General features: G+C 40.0%; 1 long non-coding RNA gene across 1 annotated transcript in view; it reads right to left on the bottom strand.

Annotated features, from left to right (window-relative positions):
• Positions 1-10,606: 10,606 nt before the first annotated feature.
• The window catches only part of LOC141992758 (uncharacterized), a 52,057-nt gene continuing 48,236 nt past the window's right edge, over positions 10,607-14,427 (bottom strand). Inside the window, exons 2-3 of the long non-coding RNA XR_012640642.1 lie at positions 11,277-11,385; positions 10,607-10,940 (exon numbers count right to left, since the gene is read on the bottom strand). This is a non-coding gene — a long non-coding RNA (uncharacterized LOC141992758). The remainder of the gene's footprint in view (positions 10,941-11,276; positions 11,386-14,427) is intronic.

Raw genomic sequence — 14,427 nt, 5'->3', positions numbered from 1 at the left:
ACACCATCTAGCCTCTTGTTTTCTAAAGAATTTTGGAATGAAAAGTACAATGTATTAATTATTTATATTACAGTAACACTTAGCCGCCCCAACTTATGTTCTAGGCACTGCGCATACACATAACGAGGGACAGTCCCTGATCCAAATAACCTACAATCTAAATAGACAAAGGAAAGATTATTATACCTATTCAACAGATGGGAAACTGAGGCACAAAGAGATTAAATTATTTTCCCAAATTCACCCAAGAAGGCGATGGCAGAGCTGGGAAATTAACCCTCCTCTCCTGAGTCCAGTGTCTTCAACACAAGGCCATTTTCCTCCCCATATCAGTGTGGTTGCTTTCATTACAATTACACAGTTTAATTCATGGTGAGTATTCATGCGATAGTGATTTTATTTTATTTTACACTGAGTCTTCTGGCAACTTCGGGACCTGATCCAAAGCCTATTGAAATAAAGGGAAACATGGATATCTAGAAACTTTGGACCTGGCCTTGGATGCATTTGAGAATCAGTCCTATTTCCACTGAAGTCAGTGCTAAAACTCCCATAAAATTTGAATGAGGGCAGGATTGGCCTCTTTGCATAAGAAGCAACATCAGTATGTATGTAAGTGAACATTAATGTGCACAACTAATCAGTGTTTCCTGTGGCCTAACAGTTCGTGTGTGGCAAACTGCATATGTAGTCAGGTACATTCATGTGATTTAATTGCATGTGGATTTAATTGTAACAGTTGCTTCATCTCACTTTAAGCACATACCCAATTTGTGCATGGAGATAAAGGCTCAGTTGGTTTCCACAATAAAAGGAAACTAGGCCTAATGGCAGGTTCCAAGAATATTTTAAAACCAGGAACTTTCAGGGGAAGCCCATTGTATTCTGGTACTCATTTGGTTGCTCTCAAATGGGTATGTAAATTCTCGAGGATCCTCATTAGTGAAAATTATGCCATAATGCTGTGAAATTTGCTTGCTCATGACCTGGCATGATGCATAATCTGAATGTCCCATCTTTTTGTGCAGCCCTTCCTGCAATACCAGATGTCTAAAGAATAGCCTGGCACCACTTCCTTGGTCATTAGAGATTGAAAAACTCCAGTTTAATTATAAAAGTAAAATAACATAAAATAAAGCATGTGCAATGTAAAGATTAGGGAGAATACAGTTCTGGCAAAAGCTAGATTTTTGCTTTACATCATTTTTGTTAGCACTCATTAATAGTGGTTGAAAATGATACAGTGATGTGCAGACTAGAAATAGAATGAAAGACAACTTGTGTTTTGCTCACCTACTTACACTCCTCTGCTAATAGTTACCAAATATATCATTCCCAGGATACAGGGGAAACAATTTACCTGCTGGAATTTGTGCACAAACTGATGTGGATGCCAAGAGACTTTTGGAAAACAATACTTTAACATTTTTGTTGTAAAGAAAACGAATCATTCTGCTGATTTATGGAATGAGGCATCACAGATACAGAATGGGTGAAATCCTGGTCCTGTTGAAGTCAAAGAGCCTATTTCTCCTCTGATACTACATTTACAATAGAGTTACTTACTTCAACAGTGCTATCTCTGATTTACATTGGTGTGACTGTGAGGAGAATCATGCCCAATGTGTCCTATACTGTGTGATTTAAAAAGGTATAAAGGTGGAGGAGGGCATGTCAAACACAACTGATAGTGCATGGATTATTCTCTAGATTTACCCTCTTCCTATTCCCTCTTTGCTTACTGCAGAGATTGCAAAATTGTTCAGGGCTGCCCTGCACCCTTTAATACATTTGTACATTTTCCTGGTTTAAGAAAAGTGAGGATCTCCTGAAGAAGGTGCAGAATCAGTGTTTCTCCCAGCCAACTTGTACCCAAGGGGCTCACCCACTTTCTGGGTTGCTCTGGCCAACTCTCTTGTCACAGAACATTCCTCTTCATAAGCTTTCTGCTAGCACAGGCCCTCAACCTGATTTATGCCAGTGGAAGAGATGTAAACTGAATGAGTGTCAATATTTATAGACTCTACATACCCATTTGGAATGTAGGCTGCTCAGGCTTCACTGTGAAAAAAATATAATGTGGCTCATCAATTTACAACATGTTTAGAAAAAATACATAGAAGAAGTAGACAGCCGTTGGGTCTGCAAAGGGTGCTTGATATATGGGACACTATCAGTTGTCCTTAATGTTGCTGGTGGCGCTGTGAGAAAATTTTAAAAACTGATAAATAACAAAAATACATAAATAATTCCAAGAGATTATAGGAGTGTGTTGTAATCATTCCATTCATACCTCTTGTTTACATTACAGTCGTACCACATTACACCAATTTACAGTCAAATACAGAGACCCATGAAATTACCTGTCACAAAGGTGGTTCTGAGTTGCATTTTGTGTAGGTGATTGATGTACTGGCTGGTTTTACTTTTACAGTGTTAGCACTACAAATGCTGTCTTTAATTTGAATGTTCCACCGTGTGTTCCAAGACAGTTTTGCAAAGAATGATTGCTCTGATGTAGCCTATTAATATTCTGTGTGAGCACTGTGTTAATCTTCATGTTTCAGAAATTCCAGAGAATATCGGAGTACAATAAAAAGGTAATTATGAAACTTTGCAAGTAGCATAGCGTCTCCACCCTTGACTCTCACTGTCGCGGTGCATGACAGCCGCATAGCCCTGATTATGATGGCATAACTTAACATAATAGAAATCAAATTCAGAATGCTCATCTACAGCTAGTGGGGCAGAAATTTGTGCTGAGGAATCTATACAGATTGCTGTAGAACAGAGGTACTCAAACTGTGGTCCGAGAGCTCCATTCAGGTAGTCCGCGGATAGTTCTCTCTAAGGTGCATGCCTGGGCAGCCACACATGAGAGAATGAAGGGCCACCCACTAATTAGGTGCCTGGACCCTGGAGAAGACACACACGTAAGGTGAGGTGGTGGCCTTGGGGGGAATAGGGGGTAGATAGGAGGGGGCAGGGGGGTGAGAAGAGAGGGTGGGGGAAATTTGGGATGTGCAGGGCTGCAGTGTCCAGAGAAAGAGGTGACTTTTCCCAGCTCCAGGGCTGTGGCTGCTGGGGAGAGATGGCCCTCCTTCCCAGCCTCAGCTCTGTGGCTGCTGTGGCGGGGGAGAGAGGGAGAGACCCTCCTCTTTCCCAGTCCCCAGTTCAGGGGCTGCCGGGGCTGGGGAGAGGGCACATCCATTGAATTAGAAAGGTAAAACTACTGATATTAAAATATGAGTTGTGCGCTTTTATCTGTAGAACAAAAAAAGTTAATTATTATTAAGGTTTTTTTGTATAGTGCTTTTATCCAAAGTGCTTTACAATAGTTAGCTAATGGTAGAAACATTTGGAAAAATCATTAAGTGGCCTGCCGAGACCCTCAGCAATTTTCAAGTGGTCTGTGGGGAAAAAAAGTTTGAGAACCACTGCTCTACAAAATGGTGTGGTGAGGTTTTTTTCCTATGTGAATTCAACTCATGTGCATTGAAATAATATAATAGGTTTTCCTTTTAGGGAATTTCAGCAAACCACTTTGGCAGCATGGACTCCAAAGTTATGAGTAGGTCCAAAGAGCTTTGGATCAGATCCTTACCCTATTGAGGATTTAGCCCCTGCAGGACTATGCTGATTTTTAAATGGAATTTTAAGAAATGTATTATATCCTGTCTGTCTAGGATCTTGTATTGGTGCCCATCACCATAGTATCTAAGTATCTCCCACAAGTAACAAATACAGTGATCTTTCTTTCCTTCTTTCTTTCTTTCTAGAAAGAGAGAGATGATGATATTATTGGAGAAGTTCTGTTTCCCTTATTGGTTGAGAGTTTCAATTGTTGTGATTGCAGAGAGAAGGTCTCTCAGGCAGCTAGAAACAGTTCCATGAAGGACTTTGAAAATCATGGTAGTGATCTTGAACTGGACCTTGTGTTCAATGAGTTATTAAAAACAAAAAAGAAGGAAATATAGAGATATTTAATACAAATAAATAAATGAGTATAAAATCAGTGTAAGTATGCAAAAAAGGTCTCTATTGTTGTAAAGATATCTATCATAAATCTTTCATTTGCTTAGAGAAAAGTACAAAACAATATATTAGCTGTTTAAAAAGAATATTCATTTTTGAGAAACACAAACTGCCGAAACCCAGAATACCAAGCATGACAAATATTATACAAAGACAAGATGCACAAAAATAGGCCAGATGGTAATAGAACAATAAGTACCACACAGTTCTCTGAAGGCACCACCTCTGATATAATTAAATTTTGTGTTGAATTCAGCCAAGAGACGGATGATGATGATGATGGATATAACAGTGCCATGGCAAGCAGTATTTCCGACCCCAAAATCATCAGACCCCCACAAAAAATCAGAAAAATTGGCCTAAAAATCATGAGATGTTGGGTTCCTTTTTATTTGCCTTCTAGCTTGTAGGGGTCCTTGTTTTGCAGTTTGTCTCTGGAGCCATGAAGGCTAAATTTGGTGTGTGAGTTGTTTTTTATGAAAACTGAGATTTTCAGGTAATTGCCTGACTTTCCTGGAGCCCTGGGCTTTAAGAAAAGCACAAAATATTGCAATTTCCATGATAAGATCATGAAAGTTGTCAATAGTAGGTAGTTGGGTGCCTGATTTATATTGCCTTATGGGAACAGGACAGATCTAGAGCTGATAAGATCTGTTAAGACACTGGTGAGGGTCCTTCCTGAGCAGCTTCTGGGAATGGACAAGCACTTATCAAAGATGGTCAAGGTCTACTAGGTCTGTAACCCCTTCCATCACATCTGTCACCTGAGAAGTTGTTAACTCATGGATTGACCATTGTTGTTCCTTCTACTCTGGGCTTCTAGCAAAATAAATTCAAAGATTTGAGCCTAGAAGCTGCAGCTAAGTACCAGACTCCAGAAATGAAAGGTGAATGAATTTATCCACTGCAATCCCCAACCCTAAATTACTTTCTCTGCACCTGATTGCCTTTCCAAACACGCTGAATATTGGGAGTTTCTCAGGGTAAAAAGGGTAGGCTTGCCAGAGAATATATGATTTCTCTGTCCTAAATAGTAACTTGAATTTGTGGCTTGTATTGTGGGAACGGACATAAACACTCTCCTTCGTTAGTTTTACCGGCCCCAGCTCACTTTAACAATTATAAACGTTCTTATGCTGCAGTCCAGGAAGGGGCTTCACCTTTCAAGGAGCGCACCACTGTAGGTGTCTAGTGTAATTTCTCTCTCTCTGTTTCCTGTTCTGTTTATTTGCCACCTTTACAAATACATCAGAGAAGCCAGGTCTGTGCAACTTAGTATACTCAGCTTCTGCGTAACAGTCCGCTCACCCGATGTTGTGTCAGGCACGTGTGGACATATGGAGGTAGGGCTTACTCTGAAGCATGAAAGACCAGGCAATGCAAACATGATTAAGGGGAGCCCCTTTGATGTGTTTGTATCATAGCAGAGTTTCTGGAACTGGGAAACTGGATGCAGATTGGGATAAACCTAATTTTGCTAAACTGATGTGGAATCCTGTATAATTTATATAATCATAATTTGGGAGAATGAGGCCAAACCCTGTAGCCCTTATTTCTATCTCTGTCTTTCAGGCATAGAGACTAGTGGGGAGGGATGGCAGGCACACTGCGTTAATGTTTCCTTTCCTTGCAGATTCCCCAAATCCTTTTAAAGGAAACATGCAAAGGAAAGGAGGAGCCTGATCCAATCCCATTTCAAGCATGTGGGAATCTTTCCATGGACTTCAGTGGATGGTGGATCTGGCCTTAAGTATGTTGTTTTTAAAGGCAGTGAAATAATATAAAATTATTTTATTCTAAAATTAGATACCTTATTAAAACAGTGTTTAACCATAACAGAAGCAATAATGTTAGAAATTAGAACTTTATTTTGAAATAGCATTTAAATAGGGAGAGGGTTTTCTGACAGAAATTGTCCCAAGGATGCAGGCTCATAGGAAAAAGGTAAAATGAAGCAGGGTCCGGTCGCTGGAAAGTTTCAGGCTGGTTACATTAGAAGAATCAATGGGTGATGGGAAATAGTACTGCATTGTCTCTTGGATTATCATGCTGAACTACCGGGATCACATAAATGAAAGTTTCCCAAGGATGGTTTTTATTAGGCACCCAATGTCTTCCATATGTTTCCAGTTTGAAAAGATAAGCATACATGTAGCTTGCTTGTTGAGTGTAGATTTGCCTTCTTTGTTTGACTGCCTCCCTCTCAGGGAATATAGATCACTTCACCTATACATCTCTAGCACAATAGCTTTACATGCAGAAAATGGAGAATATCAACTTCATGAGGTAACGTTTTTAAGGGCATTTTAGCATGTCAGTATCTGTCTTTTATTTTAATTAGACTTGTCTTCACTGGGTCAACAACTATGCTGATTTTAAATTATCTATGCAGCCTTAGAAGGCGAGGCAAATTTCATTTACAGGTAAATATAACTTTTGCTCTGGGCAGGAGGAGAAAGTAGACCAACTTTAACCATGTACAAACTTTGAGACACCTTTTTCAGACCAGTCATGACTCAACTGCTTTGTGGAATGCCAGATTATGATTTCCATTGAGGTGTTTGACAATACTGGTTGCCTTGATTAGATTTTGTTAGATCTCTGCTATTTTTGTGTATTAGATTCTATTTAAAAGATAGAAAGACATAAGGAAGGGAGTTTACCTACCTGAAACCACATGAAGCTCAGTACTTCTTTATAACAGGTTTTAAGCCAAGCCTATGTTAATTTTAGACTGGCTGATCCATAATGTAATGAGATCTGTCAAGCACGAGTCATCTCATTGTAACTGAAATATGAATAGACATTCCTCTATAATAGCACTATCTATCTGCTGCCTTCCAGATAATGTGAAAGAGGAGAAGTGACAGGAATGTCCCGTTTCATAGTGAGCAGTGGTCACATTTCATTTTAATATGATTAGGGTCTATTTGGCACTTTAATCAGTGAGATATCTCGCATGCCGAGAGTGTTTATCACTGGACAGGAAACTGCAAGATGACTTTTGTTCCCCTCTCCTTATCCATTTGATCAGAATTGTCAAAAGGTTTTGGAAGCAGGACTGTGTGTGTGCTTTGAGGTTGGGGAGGGGGTAGGGGGGAAGAGGGTTAAGTAGTGTTTGGAATGTTTCCAGTTCTGTTCACCATTTCACTATCTAATGCTGTGAGAAGGAAATGTTGGCAGATAAGATGACTAAGAAAAGAGAATGCAGGGAGTCATTTCACTTCTTCTAGGAAATCCATCCTCTCTTTAACCTGGGCCGAAAACCTATTGTACTTCAGCCTCTTCCTCTGCCTGTATTTTCAGCTCTACCCCATCTAGTCTGTCCAAAATGTTGCGGCTAGCTTCCTCATTCTCACCTTTTACCCACACCTCTAATTCCTTCACTGGATTCCTCTTCTGTCCATCTGACTACCTACCTACCTGCCTATCTATCCATCTGCCAGAGCTGGGCAACACTTTTTCCTGTGAAAAAATCCAAGTGAAACATTTCTATTGGAAAAAAATGTTTGTAAAAAAAACAAACCTGGGTTTTGATTTTCAAGTTTTGTATTTGTGCTTTCCCTCTATTTTCTCTACTGGCAAAGTCTGGAGGGAATAAAAAAGGAGACAGTGCATGTGGTGGGGAGGAAGCAGTTTTGCGTTTACACACACACTCACACACACACACACACACTTTCTCTCACCTTTATACTTTTCCCCCCTGGAAAATGGAGTGCGGGAGGAAGTAGAATGCGGGAAGCTGTTTTGCTTTTTTTAAAGCACCCTGCATACTAATGTTGCTCTATAAATAAAAGAATAATTAAAAATGACCATTAATAGAGAAAAAGAAGGTGGTTTGGATGGAATAAAAGCTGACCCAGACCTTCACCCCTAAACTGGAACTAACCAAGCCCAAATCTTTCACAGCTCAAGAAACTTCTGAGAAGTAAGCTCTTCCTTGACACCACTGAACAAGCTCCCCTACTTGTGTTGATATCCTTTTCCTGGAGGTTGAGGCTTTCAGCAAATGTTGACGTCTCTGTGTGTCCTGGGCTGGCTGGTGTGTACCACCTTGTAAAGCTCCAGAGATCTGCTGGGTTCTGAAGCACCTCCCAGCAACAGCCTCCTAATAACTTCTATTGTTCTCAGTGACGTCCCTGAACAAGTTTAGAGCTCTTTTTGAAGCAATACACTCATCTGCTTGCCAGGTGCAGCTCAGGCTTTGAAAATGCTGCTTGCTGATAGATCAGGTCTGACAGGATTGAAGTCTTTTCCCTGATAACTCTTCATGCTTGGTGGTGCTGGTATACTGCATGAATGGGGGGTGTGTGTTGGAGGGGGGGATAGAATAGTTTTAATTAGTTTTAATTTAATTTGCCCCACAACTGGATAGTTTTAATTTATTTTGCCCCACAACTCAAGTATCTTTTGAATCCAATGCCAGAAAGGCTGTGCATTATAGATTTGTTCATTTACAATTATTTCTATGCCTCTCAAGTAGATGCTAGCAGAAAGCTCTGAGAGATGAACTTTTTTTTGTGTGTGCATAGAACATAATCAAGATTTTTACAAAACTACCACAGATTTTTTACTGCTGTTGGAAATTGTGGCCCCTCAAGTGAGACTGAGTCAGCCAAGTTCCATTATTAGTCATTAAAATGTGATGTACCTGACATGGTGCATTCCAATCTGGAAATTATTTCCAGGTTGGAAATAAGATGAATATTTTTACAAATAAGAGTAATTAACCATTGAAACCATTTACCAAAGGTCTTGGTGGATTCTCCATCACTGACCATCTTTAAACGAAGATTGGATGTTTTTCTAGAAAGCTTGCTGTATGCACAGGTCAGATGGAAATTTGCTCCAGATTAAGAGCAATAATAAATAAGCAGCTGAATTACCTCTAGAATAGAAAAGGAGTACCACCTTTTCATATTCTCTGTATGTATATATATCCTCTTACTATATGCTCCATTCTATGTATCTGATGAAGTGGGCTGTAGCCCATGAAAGCTTATGCTCAAATAAATTTGTTAGTCTCTAAGGTGCCACAAGTACTCCTGTTCTTTTTGCAGATACAGACTAACACGGCTGCTACTCTGAAACCTGTCTCTAGAATAGAGGATCAGAATTATTTCATTATTGGCACATAAAGAGTAGTGCTTGACTTAACAGATAAAATCAAACTTTGCCTGTTAGAGATTCAGAACTGGGGTTATTCATTGCAATATCCTGTGCTGGCTAATGCAAGGACTGAGAAGCATGATATACATTTTAAAACTCTAATTCATTTTTATCTTGATGCAGAATTGTTTGTGCTTGGAAGAATATTCAGAAAACTATCAGTCTGGAGTCTAATTCAGCATCCATTAATAAAATTACATAAAGCTAAGATAGTATGTGGTTGATGGCTTAGACAGAACAAGTACCATATAGATGTATCTGTGTGATATATCCATGTGCGTCAGCCCTGTCTCTCACAGATCTTAGTGGATGCATGCCCTATGCTCCTGGGTTTTATGGTAGTGAACAATGCACCAAATTCATAGGGACCTGAAGGCTTGCAGGGGATGCTGTCCTATCTCACCAGCTCTAATCCTGCCCCACCCCCCCACCGCCCCTTCTAAGCATTAGACCACACTGCCTTCCAAATTTTCAGTAGGTAAAAAGAGGTTCCCATATTGCCATGGGATTCTTCTCTGGCTGGGATACTTGTGTAGCAATACAGTTAACATAGCCCCAAGTCATAATGCTGGCTTAAACTCTGAAATTACTTTTTAATATTTTTATTATGTTAACTCTGTAAATTATTAAAGAAGTGTAATATTCCAGCAACAGTGAATGGCAGCTGAAATTCAGTTCAGTAAAGATACAACTCATTTGTAGATAGAATCATGCTGTCTAACAGCTTGGATAATTCAAAACTCCAAAGATTATTCCTAAATTAAACATAATGGCCAACATTTCTAAGGTTGGGTGCCTAAAGATAGGCACCTGAATGCATATTTTGACATGGAGGGCCCAAGGTGTTTAGGTGTTTAGGTGTCTAACATGCAGATAGATGCCTAGTGGGATTTTGAAATCAATAGGAGTTAGGCATCTAGGTGCTTTTGAAAATCCCAACGGGTGAATATATCTGCACCATTAGGTACCTAAATGCCTTTAAAAATCATGTCCCCTAGGTTCTGATTCAAAGCCTAATGAAGTCAATGGGAGAATTTCCATTGTCTTCAGTGGGCTCTGAATCAGGCCTCTAGATATGAGACACACACAGCTCATTGAAATATAAAAAGCTGCTCAGAGCTACACTGCTCTTCAGAATGGTGAGGGGCCAGGCCATGATCCTGTCCCCTCTCTAACAGCCAACAGAGAGGGTCAGGGAGGGAGGAGAGGGAACCTTCTTTGGGAGTAGCACAGTAGCTCCAATCCCTCTGCGTTCAAAGGCATGTACCTGCTGCATCCGACACAATGCCTCCTGGAGCTGGTTCTGGTGCTGCTCCTTTGTGCATGGATCTGTGCCTTGCAGGCACAATGGAGCCCATGACATTTCTGCTGACAGAGAACAACTTTAGACCCATCTGCTCCAGCAGGAACGGATCTTCCTTCATACTTTTATTAAGCAGAGAGTATAATGTATTTTTTTTCTCTGCCTGTTCCTGTTTTGTGGCTTTGCGTTTTGGTTAACATTCTGATGTGTTCTTTCTTCTTTAACATCTGTCTTCCTAGGTTTGAGGGGGATGGCTGTATTGTTTGCTCTGTTTGCTTTCTCTTTGTTCTGCATTCTTGGATAGTTGCTCTGGCTGTTTCCTCTTATTGATATTTCCTTTCTTGTTTTGTTTTGTCTGCAATTCTCTGTACCTTCTTTCCAATGTTTTTGATTTCCTTCTCTCTTTCTCTTGTTCTTGTTTAGTGTGCAATCCCTAGGATAGAACGTTGGTTAGACAAACTAATAGGTATGGAGCAGAAGCATTTAGAATCTCCCCAAAAACCCCCACATGGCAGTTAAGATCATAGATGTACATCCGAAAGCAGAACACACTGCTTGCATGGCTGGATTACAGTATGGGCACAATAGTCATGTGGCAAGAATCAGTGCTTATGAATCCACATGATGACATTACAATCTAGACTTTTGTTGTTTTTTTAATGGTTCAAGCCCTTTTGGTGCAGAAAAGGCTTGAAAACTTGACTCAGCCCCACAATCACGACCGATGTGGCAACATCTGCCTGAGTCTGCAGACAGCCTAAAACAATACCTTAAAGGTGTGTCTATTGCCCCATTCTTCTACGTGGGCTGTGAACTCTGGAATTTACTTTTTTGGAGGCTTCTGCCAACATCGCCCAAGCAGAGAACCGGGAGTCAGTCTAGAAGACAAAAAAAGGGCTTTTTAAGATCGACTTGGCTAATATGATTTGAAAAACCCCTTAACATCTTGCATCCACAAAGTTAAAATATCATGTTTGCTGGTCATGGTGCAACCCAAGTTTCCCCTAGGTTTTGGAATACCTTAAACTGATCTTTACTATTTGACCCCTTTACCTGATGTCTCCAGATCAGAACTGAACCACGTGGATGTGGGGGTAAATGAGGAGACGCTTATGTTGCTGCTGCTCAAGATGTACCTATTATTTGGATAAAGAAAGACTTTGAACTCCAGTGCTATCGGTCTGGCACCTTGCACAAACACTTTGGATTAATGTGAGTGAGAAAGGAAATTGCATTTGTGCCAACTGCAGGAGTGAAATACTTGATTTCCCCATTAGTCTATCAGGTTAGCTCATGTAAACAACATAATTAAATTTGTTTACACTCACCATGCTATATAAATAACAAAAATAATAAATTTAAGGATACAAAGACAATAATAATATAAAATTAGATAAGAGGCTAGGAGGGAAATAAATTAAACAAGCAAAGGTAGAATAATACATCAGTATTAGAGATAGGTCCACCCCTGAATCCTAATACTACCAATCTTTGGGGCTGGTTGGGAAATAGAATCTAAATCCAGAAGTGAATTTGAGTTTCCCAGCCAGCACCAAAATCCCAGTTCCAAAGACTTCGGAACACAGCAACAGTGGGAAGGAGAAAAGGTTTGAAAACTGGATCTGCATTTTGCAGCTCAAGGCCATCTCTAATTAGAGTTAAGAAGCAATGCTATATGCAGGTCAAGGTTTAAGGGTAGCAGCTGTTTAGATACACAGGGATTATTACAGATTATTGCAAAACATGCAACTGTGAAGATGAGGAATATGAAAGTGAATAAATGTCAAAGATGTTTAATATCTTGTAATATTTTTCTAGCTAATTACTTAAAGGCCTGATCCACTGAGGGTCTGACCATCTCCTGGGAGGTATATGACTTGAGGGCATTCAGAATCTTTCAGGGGTGCTTTGCTCTACTCTGGATTGGGCCTTCCTAATTATTTTTTATTTTTACATACTACCACAGACACTATAAACCAGGGGCGCTGGAACAATGTTTATAGCGGGGGTGCTGAAGGCCATTGAACCAAACAGTAAACCCTGTACATGATGGAAACCCCTTCAAGCCGGGGCGTGCAGCAACACCCCTACTTCTAGCACTTATGCTATAAACAGTTGAATGGAATTATTTTACAGTGTCTGAGATTATACCTGAACTCACTGAGGATTGGAAGGCTACACCGTGTGTGAAATCCTGGCCCCACTGTAAATCCTGGCAACTCCCGTTGACGTCAGTGGGGGCCAAGGGTTTCAACCCTGTGTATGACTGTCAACTCATCAGCTGGGCAGGGGCCAGCAATCAACTGAGTTGCGAGACTTTGGAAATACAGGCAGTAATTAACAGAGGTGTGAAGTTGAGTGAAAAGCCTGGATCTTCATCTAATCCATAGTTGTCTGTTCTCAAGAATCATCTGAATGTGATATTCTAACTGTGTCAGAGGCTGCAGTTTCCTTTCCAGGATGGTCACTTACAGAAAACATGTTGACCCATTAACACCAGGATGTGGCATAGAGCTGTCACTTATTTTTGTTCTTTTACCAATACTAGGCATATGAATATTTCTAGTAAAGGAGGGGGAATCCAGAATAAAAAGTTCATGAATATGTGTTTGAATATTTAAATAAATTCACTTTGTCCATGCTCATGCCTCTTGTGTGTACTCTGTCAAGGTTTGAGTAAATCTTACTGGCAAAAATAGTAATGGAAAGTGAAAACCAAAGTTGCACACACAAGTATTTATAGATATCAGGTCTTAAATTTGTATTCAGAAGAATTCACAGCTTGAAATGTTGACACTGATTTCCAGCTATGAAAGACAAACCTTGCCATGTGACTCTTAGACAAATGAAAACTAAGTTACACAGGTTGAATTTTAAATATGCGATCAGTGCATAAAGCAAAAAGAGGATATCATGATCTGTTTGCTGGCATTTCATGAGCGGGCAAAGAGGCCAACTGAGTTGAATTCATTATTTGTTCAGCTCTCATTCTGTGCACATGAGCACAGATGACTGGATCTATATTTGTTTATTATAATCCTTTTGTGTAATCTTTAAGGGCTCTGATTCAGGAAAGCAATTTCAAAGGAACTTAAGGACTTCCATGGAATTTAAGCAGAGGCTTAAATTTAAACAGGCGTTAAAGTGTTTTCCTGAATCTGTGGCTAAGATACTATGCAGATAGGCAGGTAACAAGGTAATTCTTCTCTGGCACAGTGCAGAGGGGAGGATGAATTGCAAGTTTCATACTGCATTTCTTTTTATCTTCTAGCAAAGCCTCCCACAGCTATTTTATGATCCAATGACTCCCATGTGGAACAATGATTTTGGTTTCCCATTAGTATTTTCCATAGGATGAGCTATACGATGTGCTGTAAGAGGGAGTTCCTGAATGACTATGATAACATGTCATACTTATTTAGCAGTGATTTAGATCCCCAGTGATACCCTGCAGTGGTTTGTTCATTGATGTATTTTAAATTGCAATTTGTGCCCATTTTGAATCTTGAGTATGAGTTCACTCCAGGATATCGGGCATAGTGCTTACTACAATGAGTATCCTCAGTCCAGCAGACTCCTGCCGGTCGGCATAATACTTATTATAATGATTAGCTCTATCGACTTCAATGGGACTATTCAGGGTGGCAAGTACTATGCTCAGTAGTAAGTGTCTGCAGGAACACAACCATGATTTGTATAAAAGTATGATTCTCAATATGTTTTCCAAGATCTTAAAGAAAAAAGCATGAGATTTCCTCGTACTTGTGGGAACAGCTGAATGGCAGCCTGAGATAGGACAGCATCAATGCAAGTACAGGAGTAAGAGTTAGTTCAAAGTAGTAACAGCAGGTTTGTGAGCTTAGTGACCTTGATGAGCTGTGTTAAAAGAAGAGAGCTTGATTGCCAGATGGAGTTTTCCC

This window comes from Natator depressus, chromosome 8 (assembly GCF_965152275.1).
Source record: "Natator depressus isolate rNatDep1 chromosome 8, rNatDep2.hap1, whole genome shotgun sequence".
Lineage (NCBI taxonomy): Eukaryota > Metazoa > Chordata > Testudines > Cheloniidae > Natator > Natator depressus.
Note: the sequence above shows the minus strand (reverse complement) of the source record. Positions and strands in the feature narration are given on the sequence as shown.